Source organism: Microtus pennsylvanicus, chromosome 3 (assembly GCF_037038515.1).
Source record: "Microtus pennsylvanicus isolate mMicPen1 chromosome 3, mMicPen1.hap1, whole genome shotgun sequence".
Taxonomy (NCBI): Eukaryota; Metazoa; Chordata; class Mammalia; order Rodentia; family Cricetidae; genus Microtus; species Microtus pennsylvanicus.
The window spans coordinates 10,250,334-10,264,860 of NC_134581.1; the positions used below are offsets into that span (position 1 = coordinate 10,250,334).

General features: G+C 46.6%; 1 protein-coding gene across 2 annotated transcripts in view; it reads left to right on the forward strand.

Annotated features, from left to right (window-relative positions):
* Fbxl2 (F-box and leucine rich repeat protein 2) overlaps nucleotides 1-14,527 on the forward strand; it is a 54,161-nt gene that overhangs the window by 10,027 nt on the left and 29,607 nt on the right. The window lies entirely within an intron of this gene.

Here is a 14,527-nt window from a genome sequence, read left to right on the forward strand (position 1 = left end):
TCTTGGGGTTGTAGTGTTTCTGGCATTTTCCAAGAGATGAGACATTCAGCAGTCACAAGAGATGTGTGGTTACGATGTCCTTACCAAGCAGCCAGTGTGCTGTTTCCCCAGGTACTGAGGAGCAAAGGGACATCTGTGTACCACGGTCATTTTAGAGTCTACAGGTGACACTGTTAGCCACTAGGCCCTGCGATTTTTTTTTTGATTCTGCAGTTATCGAATGTTGGTTGTGGAGGCTGTCACGTTTGAATTCTTTACAAACAATTGACTTATGTGCATGTGACAGTCTTTGAGTGGCATTTCCAAACCGTTGCCAATATCCCACAAAACAAGAAGCAGGTGCTAATCTAAGGAGGCCGTTTCTTTGGTACAGCTGTCTTAGCATCTGGAAGGCTGTGTGCATGACTGTAGCTGGAGTGGGGCACTGTTGGCAGAAAGTTTGCGACACTGTAGAAGATGCTCGTGTCTAGAGAGAGACCGGGCACACGAGCCTACTCCCTGGCTATACTACTTTTTTTTGGGAGGGGGGGTGGGGTTTTTTTGTTTTGTTTTTTTTTTTTTGAAACAGGGTTTCTCTGTAGCTTTGGAGCCCATCCTGGAACTAGCTCTGTAGACCAGGCTGGCCTCGAGCTCACAGAGATAGACCTGCCTCTGCCTCCCGAGTGCTGGGATTAAAGGCGTGCGCCACCACCGCCCAGTTTGAGACTAATTCTTTTTAAGTTAAGTCTATTTGTTTGGGATAGACACGTGCACGTGTACGATTTGGTGCGCCTGTGGAAGTCAGAATCTCCTCCTATCACATGGTCGTCAGCCTTGGCAGGCGCCATCACTCACCAAGCCATCATGTCAACCTTTTCTTCTGGAGTAAATGCTGCTAGGCCTCATCTCTCCTGCCAGACCACGTTAAACTTTTTCTCTTGAGTCAGTCGGGGTGAGAACTTAGCTTCTTGTGTAGTGAACACATTCTATTGGCCCCGGAGTGTTGTCTCTGGGGGTTGTCTGACATTTATATCATGAGTGCTTACCACTTAGTTGATAAAAAATACCGAGGCAGAACTGTACGGGAAGGGCTGTTTATACTTTATCCCAATAAGATAAGAGAATCATCTTTGGCATTTTGACCTTTTTCAACTCAAAACTGGTGACAGAGAAGGACTGGATAGCACAAACTGAGAAGGGCTTCAGAAAACGGAGGAACCATTGGATACAGGGCGGACTGTTGTCAGTAAGCACTGCAGGGGCCGTGGTTGAGGCTGTTGTGCTTTCCTGTCGCTTTAAGGGACAAGCCACGCCCACTCCCATTACCTCTGACCTGCCTGCCGCCATCTTGGGCCCTTCCTTTTCTGCTTCCTTGACGTGCGCTTTTTATTATAAGGAAGACCTGGGAATGTTATGGTTTTGGTCCCTTTAAGAGACAAGCCACACCCACTCCCCTCCCCATCCGCTGAGGCAGGCTGATCTTCAGCTTCCGGCCTGAGCTTGTTCTCTTTTCCATCTTCCTCTCTGAGAGGCAGCTTCACTTCTGCCTGTCTCCCCACTTCTCTGTCTCCTCCTCCTCCTCCTCCTCCTCCTCCTCCTCCTCCTCCTCCTCCTCCTCCTCCTCCTCCTCCTCCTCCTCCCCCCTCCTCCTCCTCCTCCTCCTCCTCCCCCCCTCCTCCTCCTCCTCCTCATCTCTCTCCCCCCCTTCACCTTTCCTCCTCCATAACTCCCTGAATAAACATTCAACCTCACCCTGCATGTCGTGTCTATCCATGTTTCTGTCTTCTGCCCGCCCGCCCTGTGTCTCCCTGCCTGGAACCAGCCATTGCTCAGGGACCAGCAGCCTTCTCTGCCTGGGGCCCACTGCCTGCTGCCACATGGCCCGCCACCACTGCTCTGGGACCAGCAGCCGTCTCTGCCTGGGACTGGCTGCTCCCAGGGCCCGCTGTCTGCCGCCACATGGCCTGCCGCCACCATTTGGGACCTACAGCATTTCTGCTGCCTACTGCTGCGGGGATCTTAAGGCATTTTTAAGAAAGAACAACAGAGGCAGCACCTCTAGCCTCAGCCCGAGGGCTCGTGGAGTACAGGCCTCAGGCCGCTGTGTGAGCCACAGCCAAGCTCAGACAGCCAACATTAGTCATTCAGCCCTGGGCTGTGATTAAACTCCACCCTCACAAGTGCTGCTGGTATTTGTGACTCAGGGCCACTGACTTCCTTTTCCCCTGTGCTAGGGTTAGCTTTTATGCTCAGCCACGAAGTGGTTTCTATTTGCTGATACAAGGGAATGAAAGTCAAAATAGGAGATTCTGCCACTCTGTGGTTTCTGAACCCGGTTTAGAATTAGTTCTTTTGGTTGTCTTTCTGTGGAACTGCCAGCCTGTGGCACCCACCGCTGAGCCAACTATGGGTCGAGTGACACAGACATTCTGGAATTGTTTGGTCATTGCAATGACAATCTTGGTTGAGAGATGAGAAAATCTAGAAGAATGAGCATATGGAAGACAGTGGGGAGTAGGGAGCCTGGAGCAGAAAGTGGTGGGAGCCTGAGCCAGGTGCCAGGCCCAGGCCCAGCCGGGAGAAGACCATAAGGACACAGGATTCCTCTCCTTTTGATCTCCATGGTCTTTTGTTTTGTTTTTAAAGATTTATTTTGTTGTTTTTTTTTTTTAATCATATGTGTTTGTGCCTATGTGGGTGTGTGCATGTGAGTGCAGTGCCTGCAGTGTCCAGAAGAGGGCACACTGGATCCATGGAGTTGTGGTGTGGGATGCTGAGAACTGAGCTCGGGTCCTCTGCTCACTGAGCCAGCTCTCCAGTCCAACCCACTACCCCATCCCCTGAATCTTTGAATGAAGAGTAACCCAGGAAGAATTGAGCTCTGGAAAAAATATGATAAAGTGGGTTCTGAACATTTCTTAAGCAAACATTTGGTACTCTCAACTCTGCTGATAAACCCAACTTCCTCTGTGCCCCTCATTTTTGGCAACATCTACTTAGTGCTAGCTTGTCTCTGCCAATAAATAAATTAGGCTAGGCCTGGTGGTGCACCCTTTTGATCCCAGCACTTGGGAGGAAGAAGCAGATGTATCTCTGTGAGTAATAAGTCAGCTAGGGCTACACTATGAAGCCAGAGAGTGATGGCACACACCTTTAATCCCAGCACTTGGGAGGCCGAGCCAGGCAGGTCTCTGTGAGTTCAAGGCCAGCCTGGTTGGGCAAGTGAGTTCCACAACAGCCAAGACTGATTCACAGAGAAACCCTGTTTAATGACCCCAAAGTGGGACTGCGGCTGTGACAGGGGCTCAGGGGTAAAGGGCTTGCTGTGCAAGCATGGAGACCTGAGCTTGAACAAACATCTGGACATGTGGCATACACCTGTACCCCAGTGCTGGGGAGCTATGACAGGAGGATCCTGGGGCTTCACTGGGTGGCCAGCCTTGCTGATATGGTGAGCCTTAAGTTCAGTGAGAGACCCTGTCTCAAAAAAAAAAAAAAATAAGATCGAGAGGAGACTAAGGAAAGACCCCTCAGTGTCAACCTCTGACCTCATGTGCCCACATGAGTGTGCATGCACACACATGCACACATGCATACACAGGTGCGCACAGCATGCACACAGAGGATAGCAATCCACAGTGTATCAGTTGTTGTGGACATGGAGGTTGTGGTCATTAGGTATAGCTTTCGAGTGGTGCACAAGGCTCATCTGTCAATCATTTTTTAAAATGAATTGCTGCTTGAGAGCAAATGTCCATCACATTTTCTTGAGTGTTCAGGTCTCCACACTCCTGTTCTTATTTTGGAACTAGTCAGAGCAATTGAAATTTTATTTTAAAAAATTTTTATGCCGGGCGGTGGTGGCGCACGCCTTTAATCCCAGCACTCGGGAGGCAGAGGTAGGATCTCCGTGAGTTTGAGGCCAGCCTGGTCTACAAGAGTGAGTTCCAGGACAGGAACCAAAAACTACAGAGAAACCCTGTCTCAAAAAAAAATATTTAAATGTATTTATTTATTTTGAGACAGGGCTTCTCTGTAGCTTTGGCTGTCCTAGAACTCACTCTGTAGACTAGGCTTCCCAGAACGCAGAGATCTGCCTGCCTCTGCCTCCCAAGTGCTGGATTAAAGGTGTGCGCCACCACCACCTGGCAGCGATTGAAGTTTTTAAATACTGCTGTAAGAAGTCTTACGGGTCAAAACTACCTCTAGACAACCAGAGAGTTATACAGGTTAAGCTATTTCTGCAGCAGACTTTGCCTTCTTGGCGAGTGGCTTTGCTCTCAGCTCTCCTTTCTCAGCAGAACTCTTCTGTACCCGGCTCCTTAGGAGAGTGCCACAAAGTCCCAGTCTCCTGGGCCCTTATTTTTGTCTCAGTTCAGAGACGACTTTCTAGGTTTGCTCCTTTGACTTTGTGTTAGATCGTCCTATGGTGGTGAAAGCAGCTGTACTAATCTTGTTGGGTTCCTAGTCATGGTAGGATCTCACACATGCCAGACAGGCACCCTGACTAACCACTAAGCCATCATCATCTTTTTGTCTCTTAATTCCACTTCTTGGTTCTTGTTTGGAGATGCTGTGTGCTCAGATGTGCATGTGTATGGGGGCTCACTTTGTAGCCAGCCTAGTCTTGAACTTATAATCTTCCTGCCTCTGCATCCTGAAAAATAGGATCCACTAGAAAAAAGTGTTTTCCCCTCATCTAGTGATTTTTATTGATAATTTTCAGAATACTTATTATTATTTCACATATTTCTTCTGTGTATTTTGTTATTAAGTTTATACAACTTGACTTTTTCTTTTCTTTCTGATGTGGGATTCCTTTCTGTATGTTGTGAATATCATTGGTTAACAAAGAAGCTGTGTTGGGCCTGTGATAGGGCAGCATAGAGCTAGGCAAGGAAAACTATACTGAATGCTGGGAGAAAGAAAGCAGAATCAGGAGATGCCATGGACCCACCAGAGGAGAATGATGCAAGCCGCCAGCTAGAACCTTGCCTTGCTGGTAGGCCATGAGCCTCATGGTAAAATATAAAATAATAGAAATGTGTTAATTTAAGAGATAAGAGTGAGCTAGAAATATGCATAAGCTAATAGGCCAAGCAGTGTTGTAATTAATACAGTTTCTGAGTGGTTATTTCAAGTCTGGGCAGCTGGGAACAAACAAGTCGGCTCCTACAACAAATTGGCGCTCCAACATGTACTAGCTACATCCACATAAAACCTAAAAGCTTAAAAAGTAATTTTAGATACAAAAGAACAGAGTTAAGCATGGCTTCTTGGTAGCTAGCGTTTTGCTGGTAGTGTGCCCAGCTCCTCTAAGAGAGGTCTTTCTGATTCAGCAGGAGCAGGAAAAACAACTATGCTGTTTCAAAATGGCAGCACAAACCACTCTGGCTCTTTCAGGAGACCGAGCACTTGAATGACGTTTGTGGCCCAGGTGCTTGTATGCCCACTTGGGACCAGGAGGAAAGCAGCTGAGACCATGTCCATGGCTCAGCGCTCCCCTCCTGGGCAGGCAGCAAAATCAGGTTTGCTAGGCATACATAGGCAGGAGAGTGTGGCAGATTCCTGCTGCCATACAAAGAAATATTTCCAGGACATGCAGTGTGCTACATGGCAGATTTAGCTTTTAGTCAGATAAAAAAAGGGTTTATATGCTGCATGGTACGCCCCAGAGTTGAGGTGGTGAGGAAGGCTCCCACTGGGCAGTCTCAGAGGCAGTACACATTTCCTCCATGTTGGATTTGGCTGAGCCAACAGGCAGAGCCTTGTTGGCCCTAGCCACGCCTACTTAAAAAAAGGTGATTCTGGTCAGAAAATAATTACAGATACACAATAAAAACAGATTCAGATAAAAAAAGACCTCTAAATGGAACACAGTGTTGGATAAATGTTCAGAGGCTTGGGAGAGAGAAGAAAAAGAGTATAGAGAGTTATAAAAAGAAGTAAATGGTTTTTAAAAAATAAAACAAAGTCTTTAAGAGACAGAGTACAGACAGTCATAGATTAAAAGGAGTAAAGTAAGATAAGCCACGTAAAGATGGAATATTCACAGAGAGTCTGTATTATGTATATTATTGTGTTTTCTTTGAATTTTTTGACTGCAGAGAGACATTTGATTCTGGGGACTGGGCAGGACAGAAACCTTTGCCAATAAATGGTACCAACGTGGACAACTGAATCCACTTAAAACCTGAGAGAGTTTGGGAAGTAGTTCTGGACACAAAAGAACAGAGTTAAGCATGGCTTCTTGGTAGCAGCATTTTCTTGGATGGGCTCTGTTTACTACAGGCAAATAAATGCGTCTCATTTAAGAGAGGTTTCCTGACTCAGCTTTAGCTGCAAAAACCTTGCTGCTGTTTTAAGAGGACCCGCCAGCAAACACTTAAATGGTGTTTATGAATAGCTGACAGCATGCTTGTTGGTGGCTGCATGGACTTTGAAACTCCATAGAGTTGTGGCAATAAACATGGCTCCCACCAGTACCTCCGCCATGAGGCTAGACTCTCAGAAAGCTAAGGAATGGGATGGATCCAGCCGTCAAAGCCACAGCTTTAATTCTAGCCACATGGCTTAGCAAATTAAAGACTCATGTGGTCAGAAAAAGAGAGAGATACAGTTAAGATAGATTCAGATGATGAAAACCTTTAAATGGTTGATAGTGTGTTTAAAAATATATGTAGGCTTGGGAAAGAAAAGAAAAAGGATAAAGTGCTTAAAATAAAAAAGAAAGAAAGAGTAGGTGGGTGTGGTGGCACACACCTTTAATCCCAGCACTTGGGAAACAGAGGCAGGAGAATCTCTATGACTTCAAGGACAACCTGGTCTACAGAGTGAGTGCCAGGACAGCCAAAGATATAGAGAGAAACTAGTCTCAAAAACCAAAAATTGACAATAAAAATAAAAGAAATAGAGTTTAAAATAAAGCCATGTAAAGTTGAAAAATACACAGAGAATCTGGATTCTGTATGTTATTGTGTTGTCTTTAAATTGTTTGATGGCTGAGGAAGGAGCAAAAACTGTTAAAAAAACATTTGATTATAAATGCTGCTGGATTAATCCAACAACTATATTTTGAAAATGCCTTGACTTCAAAATTTAAGTCAAAAGATATGTTACTTTAGAGAAGAGGTTTTTATTTTGTTTCCATAGGAAATAAGAGGCTGTGATTTCATTCTGGGTTAAGAAAAATCAGGTTTGGTCAAGGAAGACCCCCTGAGGAATCTTCAGTAGGAATGGATGGCCCAGATGTCTGAGTTCTACATCCAGAACAGTTTGAAGACTGCTGGCTGAGATGATCAAGCCTCACAGAATATTTTGTCAGGACTTGACCAAAATTCTAAATTTTCTTTAGGTCCCCATAAGATTCTCAGTGTCCCCAGTCAGCAGGAAGTAGCCTGGAAAATGGACTATGGGTATTTTTCTTTGTTTAGAGTATTGTATGGATAATGGTCTGGAGAAGAAAAACTAAACAAAGGAGGTTATATTAAGATTATTGTTTTGAAAACAAAAGGGGGGAGTGCTGTGGGACAATGGCCTTGTACCCTGTCACTTGTATTGTTTTAATAAAATGCTGATTGTCCAGTAGCCAGGCAGGAAGTAGAGGTGGGGGTGACCAGAAGAGGAGAATGCTGGGAAAAGGAAAATCTCAGTCCGCTGTCATAACCCAGACAGAGGAAGCAAGATGAGAACACCTCACTGATAAAAGGTACCAAGCCACATAGCTGACACAGACAAGAATTATGGGCTAATTTAAGATATAAGAATTAATTAATAAGAAGCCTGAGCTAGTAGGCCAACCAGTTTATGATTAATGTAGACCTCTATGTGTTTCTTTGGGAGTGAAATGCTGCAGGACTTGGCAGGACAGAAACCTCTGTCAACATCTTTTTTTTTCCTTTTGTCTTTTTTTGGGGGGGGGGCGTGTTTCAAGACAGAGTTTCTCTGTAGCTTTGAAGCTGGTCCTGGAACTAGCTCTTGTAGACCAGGCTGGTCTCGAACTCACAAAGATCTACCTACCTCTGCCTCCCGAGTGCTGGGATTAAAGGTGTGTGCCACCACTGCTAGGCTACAACCTGACTTTTTCTACACACCTTTCACTCATGCATTAAAGACTTTCTTAGGCAGGGGGGGGGTGTGCGGGGGGGGGAGATAGCTCAGTGGTTAGGAACACAAATGGCTCTTGCGGAGAATTTTCAGCCCTCCAGTCATAACCACCTGTATCTCCAGCTCCACCTTCTGGACTCCATAGGCAAGTGCATTCATGTACCCATACATAAGACACATATGCAAACGTGTGACTAAAATAAAAATAAATTGTTTAAAAACAAAACAACTGCTTACTCTTGGCTCTCACACAGCTCAGTGGCCCACACCTTTCCTGTCCCTGGGGACTCTGTCACTGTGGGAGTGGTGTCATCCAGACTGGCCGAAGAGGGCTTGCACAGATTTTGCACGCCGTCACTCTCTTGGTTTATGAGTTGCGATTTCAGCCGTATCTGTCAGTGTGACACTTTAAGATCTGACTAGTTCCCTCGGATTGTGTGCTCTTTCCTTCAGCTCTTTCTGCGTTTCCTCAGCTTCTGTGTTGTCCTTTTGTTTTTGATGCTTAGTCTCCAGAATATTCCTGAGGAAAGGTGTGGGAGAAACATTGTCCCAAGTCCCTGTATGACTTTTTTCAATTTTACAGTGATGAAATGCCGTGACCAAAATAGACTTGGGAAGTGAGTATAGGAACTCAGGCAGGGCAAGACCTGGGAGGCAGGAAAAATGGTGTGGAATAGTCATGAGTAGGGTACTTTACTTCTTTCTGCCCTCTCTCCCCAAGATAGATGTAGCCCTGGCTGCCCTGGAACTCACTCTGTAGACCAGGCTGGCCTCGAACTCACAGAGATCCACCTGCCACTGCCTCCCAAGTGCTGGGATTAGGGGCCTGAGCCACCACCACCCGGCCTTTAACAGGGAAAGAAGTTACTCTCCTTACCTAAGCTGACACAGAAGAGCACTTGAAATGGCAAATGGATGTTATCTACCTATAGCCACATGTTGTTTAAGATTGCATTCCATCTGTTGGCTGTTTTCAGCAGATGATGCAGTGCACACATATACACGTATATCCTTCTGGTCAGTGGTGTGGAAGAATACAGAGTTGAAGAGTAAAGCAGGCCAGGCGGTGGTGGCGCACACCTTTTATTCCAGCACTCGGGAGGCAGAGGCAGGCGGATCTCTTTGAGCTTCAGCCCAATCTGGTCTACAGAGTGAGTTCCAGGACAGCCATGCTGTTTGTTACACAGAGAACCCTGTATCAACACCCCCCAAAGATACTTTTTTATGTGTGCATGTATATGTCTGTGCAAGTGTGTGTCAGAAGAGGTTGCCAAATCTCCGAGAGCTGGAGCTACAAGTGTCTGAGCTGCCTGATGTGGGTGCTGGGACCTAAACTCGGGTCCTCTGGGAGATCAGCCAGTTGTTTTAACCACTGAGCCATCTCTCCAGCTTCTGTTTCTTTTGTATGGATGTGTGTTGGTGGGGATGCACCACAGTGGGCGTGTGGTAGTCAGAGTCTGTGCTCCTTCCTTAGTTACTGCCGCTGTGGTGACAACATGGCCAAGTGCAGCTTGGGGAGGAAAGGGTGGATTCACTTGCAGGTCCACATCACAGTCCATCATCAAAAGCAGTAGGGCAGGAACCTGGAGGCAGGAGCCGATGCAGAGACCATGGAGGGCTCTGCTTAACTGGTGCGCTCATTGTGGTTTGCTCGGGCTCACCAACCCAGGGATGACACCACCCATGATGGGCTGGGCCTTCCCTCATCAATCACTAATTAAAGACATGCTCTATAGGGTTGCTTAATACCTGATCTTATGGAGACTTTTTTCCTTATTTACATATATGGTTGTTTGATCTGCATGTATGTCTGTGAATCACATGTACAGGGCATTAGATTCCCCTGTGACTGGAGTTACAGATGGTTGTGAGCCATCATGTGGGTGCTGGGAATGGAACCCAGGTCCCCTGGAAGAGCAGCAAGTGCTCTTAACCCCTGAGCTAACTCTCCCGCCAACTCTCCAGCCCCATGGAGTCTTTTTCTTAAACAAGGTTCCCTCCTCTCGGGCACTGGCGGCGCTCGCCTTTCATCCCAGCTCTCGGATGACTTTAGCTTGTGTCAAGTCGACAAACTATCCAGCAGAGAGGACAGCCACAGAAGCTGCTGCTTTTCATCCACCATGGTTCTGGGGCTGAAACTCGGGATTCTGAGCATGACAGCTGAGCCATCTCAGAAGCCCACGGTTTCCTGAACAAATCTGTAACATGAGCGGGCTTCCTGGAGATAGTCCTAAGTAACTGAGAGCAGGTCTCTGGGCAGCGGTGATAAAAGGGAGAGAGTGGATTCTTATTCCATGTGCCCGAGGGAAGAGAAGCCCAGAACTGTCTTCCTGAGCTGAATTATAAGATGTAATAATGATAAGTTGTAATTCGTGTAGCCAATTGGCAATTCTTCAAAAAACAAAACACAAAATAACCACACAGTGGTAATTCCGGTCTTGGGCACACTGTAGCCCCGCATGTCCCCGCAGCCTGGGTGACCTGGCAGTGGGCGCTCGTCCTCCCTGCACTGCGTTTCTTGTGCACGCAGGTAAGACTGGATCTACAGATGAGCAGAGTGAATAGCAATAGCTAGTAGTAAGACGGATAACAATTCACTAATAAAAGTTATGTGAACTCGTGTTCATCCCAACACTTACAAGGCAGAAGCACTTTAAGGCCAGCTTAGTTTATGTAGTGTGACCTTGTCTCAAAAGAAAACAAAAAATTACACAAACTTAAAATTGCTTATTTCTGGAATTTTTTTCATTTAATATTTTGAGATCACAGTTTGCTGTGCCAAAATTGAAGTTGCAAAAAAGTCAAAGTACATGATCAAAACAATTAAAAATGTCAACAGTTACATGTACACAAAATAGTCATAGCAGAACTGTTCACAAGAGCCAAGATGAGGAACTCCAGATGTCCATCACAGATGACTGAGCAAACAAATTGTGATGTAAACACACAAAGAGGCATTCAGCCAGGGGAAGTACCTGTGAACACTGGAAGCAGCCAGTGCAGGTGAGCATGAAGAGCATGCTAAGGAAGAAAGCCATGCCCCGAAGGTCTGGTGAGTCTGTTTACCTGAAGGATCAGGAAAGCATCCTTGCAGCTGGCACATCAGTGTCTGTCGGGCTCAGGGGCTGGGCTGACTACCGTGTATGCATTTCACTCGGGGGGATGAACCTGCTTCCAAACTTGACTCCAGCGCTGGCTGTACTACCAGTGGCTGCTGGATTTTGTGGTTGATTTGATGCCTCATGGTTTCACCTCGTCCACTTAAAGCATCTCGTGTGAGTGCCAGGGCTAATATTTCTGCAGGGAATGTTAAAGACGGACTTACTATATCTTCCCTAGGAGCACTAACCAGGAAATAAGAAACGGGACAAATCTTCAGTAAACATTGTCTAGTAGTCATAGTATTTTATTCTTATTTCATCATTATTGTTTTGTTTTGAGGCAGAGTCTTAACTATGCAGCCCCGCCTGTCCTGGAACTCACTGTGGAGACCAGCCTGGCCTTGAACTCACAGAGTTCATCCATCTGCCTCTCCCAAGTTCTGGGATCAAAGGCGTGCACCACCACACTTAGCTAAGCATTGCTTTTAGGAGAAAGAAAGTGTTTGCTAATGACTGACTACCCTGAGGAGGAATTAGTGACAGTGTGGTTGGGTGCTGGGGAGAGGGTGAACAGTAGGGCTGAAGGTGCAGCGTGAGCTGCTGCTGAACTTGTGGACTGCAGGGATGGGTGACACAAGGTAGAACAGTCTGGAGCTTAGAAACATCCTTAGATGCTAGGGTGGTGGCTCACACCTGTAGCCCAGTACTTGGTAGCCTGAGACAGGAGGATTGCTGCAAGCTCTAGACCAGCCTGAGCTAGAGTGAAAACCAGTCTCTGTTGTTTTTAAAAAGGAAGAAAGGGGTTTGTTTGTTGTTGTTTTTCTATTTCTGAATAGGAAGGCCGTGAAGACTTTGCTTCTTTGAGGACCAAAAGACTAATTACAGACAAATTCCTTCTTCATTTGGAGGAAGCGAGAAGCAGAGGACGTGGGAGGTCTGAGAACGGGTTGATTTTCATGAGGGCCGTGGAGAGTGATCAGGGAGGTGTAGCAGCTCCGTACCTGGGTTCATACCTGGGTTCCGTGCCTAGGCATAGGCATCTCTGCTCAAGGTGGTATTGTTATTTTTCACATGTATGTATTCTATCCATGTGTGTGCACATGCACATGCCCAGTACACAGGTAGAGGCCAGAGGACAACTTGGGTCAGTTCTCTCCTTCTGCCTTGTGGTTCTGAGAATCAAACAGGTCTCCAGGCTGTGAGTGCCTTTCCCCCATGCAGTCCCCGAGCCCTACTGCACTTCATAAAAATGGAACCAGCCGTGTCTCAGAGGCCCAAATGCAAGGTTCTTCGTCCTAAAATTTCTCCCCATTCATTTCTCCTCAAACACTGCTGGGGCGGGCTGGAGCTGTCGGCAGTGCCTGGGCCTTTCGGTTCTTGCAATCATGCAATGCAGAGGAGTTTACAGGCTTACAGCTGAGCTGCAACTAACAGCCTTCTGTCTCACCTACAAGAGTTAAAAACCTTGGACAGGGGCCAGCCGCTCACAGGTGAGCTGAGTGGCCTTAGCTGTACTTGAGGACTGTGAACACACACATGCTAACCGCCAGAGGAAAGGCCAGTGGTCTCTGGGAAACAAGACAGATAAAATGCTGCATCCTCTGCTGGACCTGCAGTGAGACAGACAAATCAGAAAACCATGACGGGGAAGAGAAAACAAGTCAGCCAGACCTCTCAGTACAGAGGATCCTGTAACATTAGGGCCTGCTCTGCCCATTAGCTCAGGCTTCTTATTAGCTTTTATAACTTATATTAACCCATTATTCTAGTATATGTTAGCTACATGGCTTGGTACCTTTTTCAGTGGGGCACGTCACATCTTGCTTCTTCCATGATCTAGGCAGAACTGGGAGGAATGGGCTTCCTCCTTCCTAGAATTCTCCTGTTCTCATTGCTCCGCCTCTACTTCCTCTCTGGTTTTCCCGCCTATACTTCCTGCCTGGCTATCGGCCAATCAGCGTTTATTTAAAATATGATTGACAGAATACAGACAATTCTCCTGCACCAGGATCCAGGTTCAGTTCCCGGCACCCACGTTGTTGGGTATGAGAGTTGCAGAGATAACTGAGGACGAGGAACTTTATTCCATCACCACAGGGTACTAGAGCATCTAGCTGGGCCACAGGCAGGTTGGGTTCTGACACCGTGACCCTGAACAGAGAGTAGGTCATTTTTAAAGCAAAAGCCACAAGTTAGGGGGTCAGGGGTGATGTAAGAAAAGAATTTTTACAATTAGAAGTTAGTCTTGGGTGATGGTACATTCTTGGAACTTGCAGCTTATGGTAACATTTTACATCTAATAGTACAATTTGTGATGAAAGGTGTTTGTACAGGCTTGACAGGGTTCGTAAAAGCATGTTTACATAAGTCTGTTGTTGTCCTAACACAGCTCCTGACACAGCTGGGGCCTTGTCTTAATTTTTAACCAACTATTTTTCTTGTAACTGCAGAGAATATGGGACAAGGGTCATGCAAGAGAAGAAAAGGGGTAGGTGGCTAATGGTTTTTGTTTTTTTTGTTTTTTTGTTTTTTTTGGTTTTTCGAGACAGGGTTTCTCTTGTGGTTTTGGAGCCTGTCCTGGAACTAGCTCTTGTAGACCAGGCTGGTCTCGAACTCACAGAGATCCGCCTGTCTCTGCCTCCCGAGTGCTGGGATTAAAGGCGTGTGCCACCACCGCCCGGCGGCTAATGGTTTTTGAATTATTGTGGCCTCTACACACATCAAGTTGCTCACGACTGCCTATAACACAGCTCCAGAGGATCTGACACCTCTGGCCTCCAAGGGTACCTGCACTCACGTGCACACCCCCACCCACCCACATACACACACATTAAAAATTAATCACTAGCCGGGGATAGTGGTGGTGCACGCCTTTAATCCCAGTTCTCAGGAGGCAAAGGCAGGCGGAGCTCTGGGTTCAAAGCCAGCATGGTCTGCAGACGAGTTCCAGGACAGCCAGGACCACACAGAGAAAGCCTGTTAAAAACAATAAACAAACAAACAAAAACAAAACAAAACTAAGTAAAAAGATGAAGTGATCTAACATACATGCACTTGGAGGTCCAGGTAGAAAGAGAAGGAATCATCATACAAATATTTGACAGAATAATGGCCCCAAAGCTGCCAAACCTGGTTACAGACAGCAGGTCAAAAAGCAGTGGTCTCCAAGTGAGCTCACGTGGCGACCAGCATACGGAGGCGCCAGATAAGTTACTGACGAACAGTAAGGGAAAGTCTTGAAAGATGACCGATGCCCGTGTGGCCATGGTGACACCAGTGCTTGGGAGGCTGAGGAACAAGGATCATGGGCTCTATGCCAGCCTGGGCTACATAACAAATCT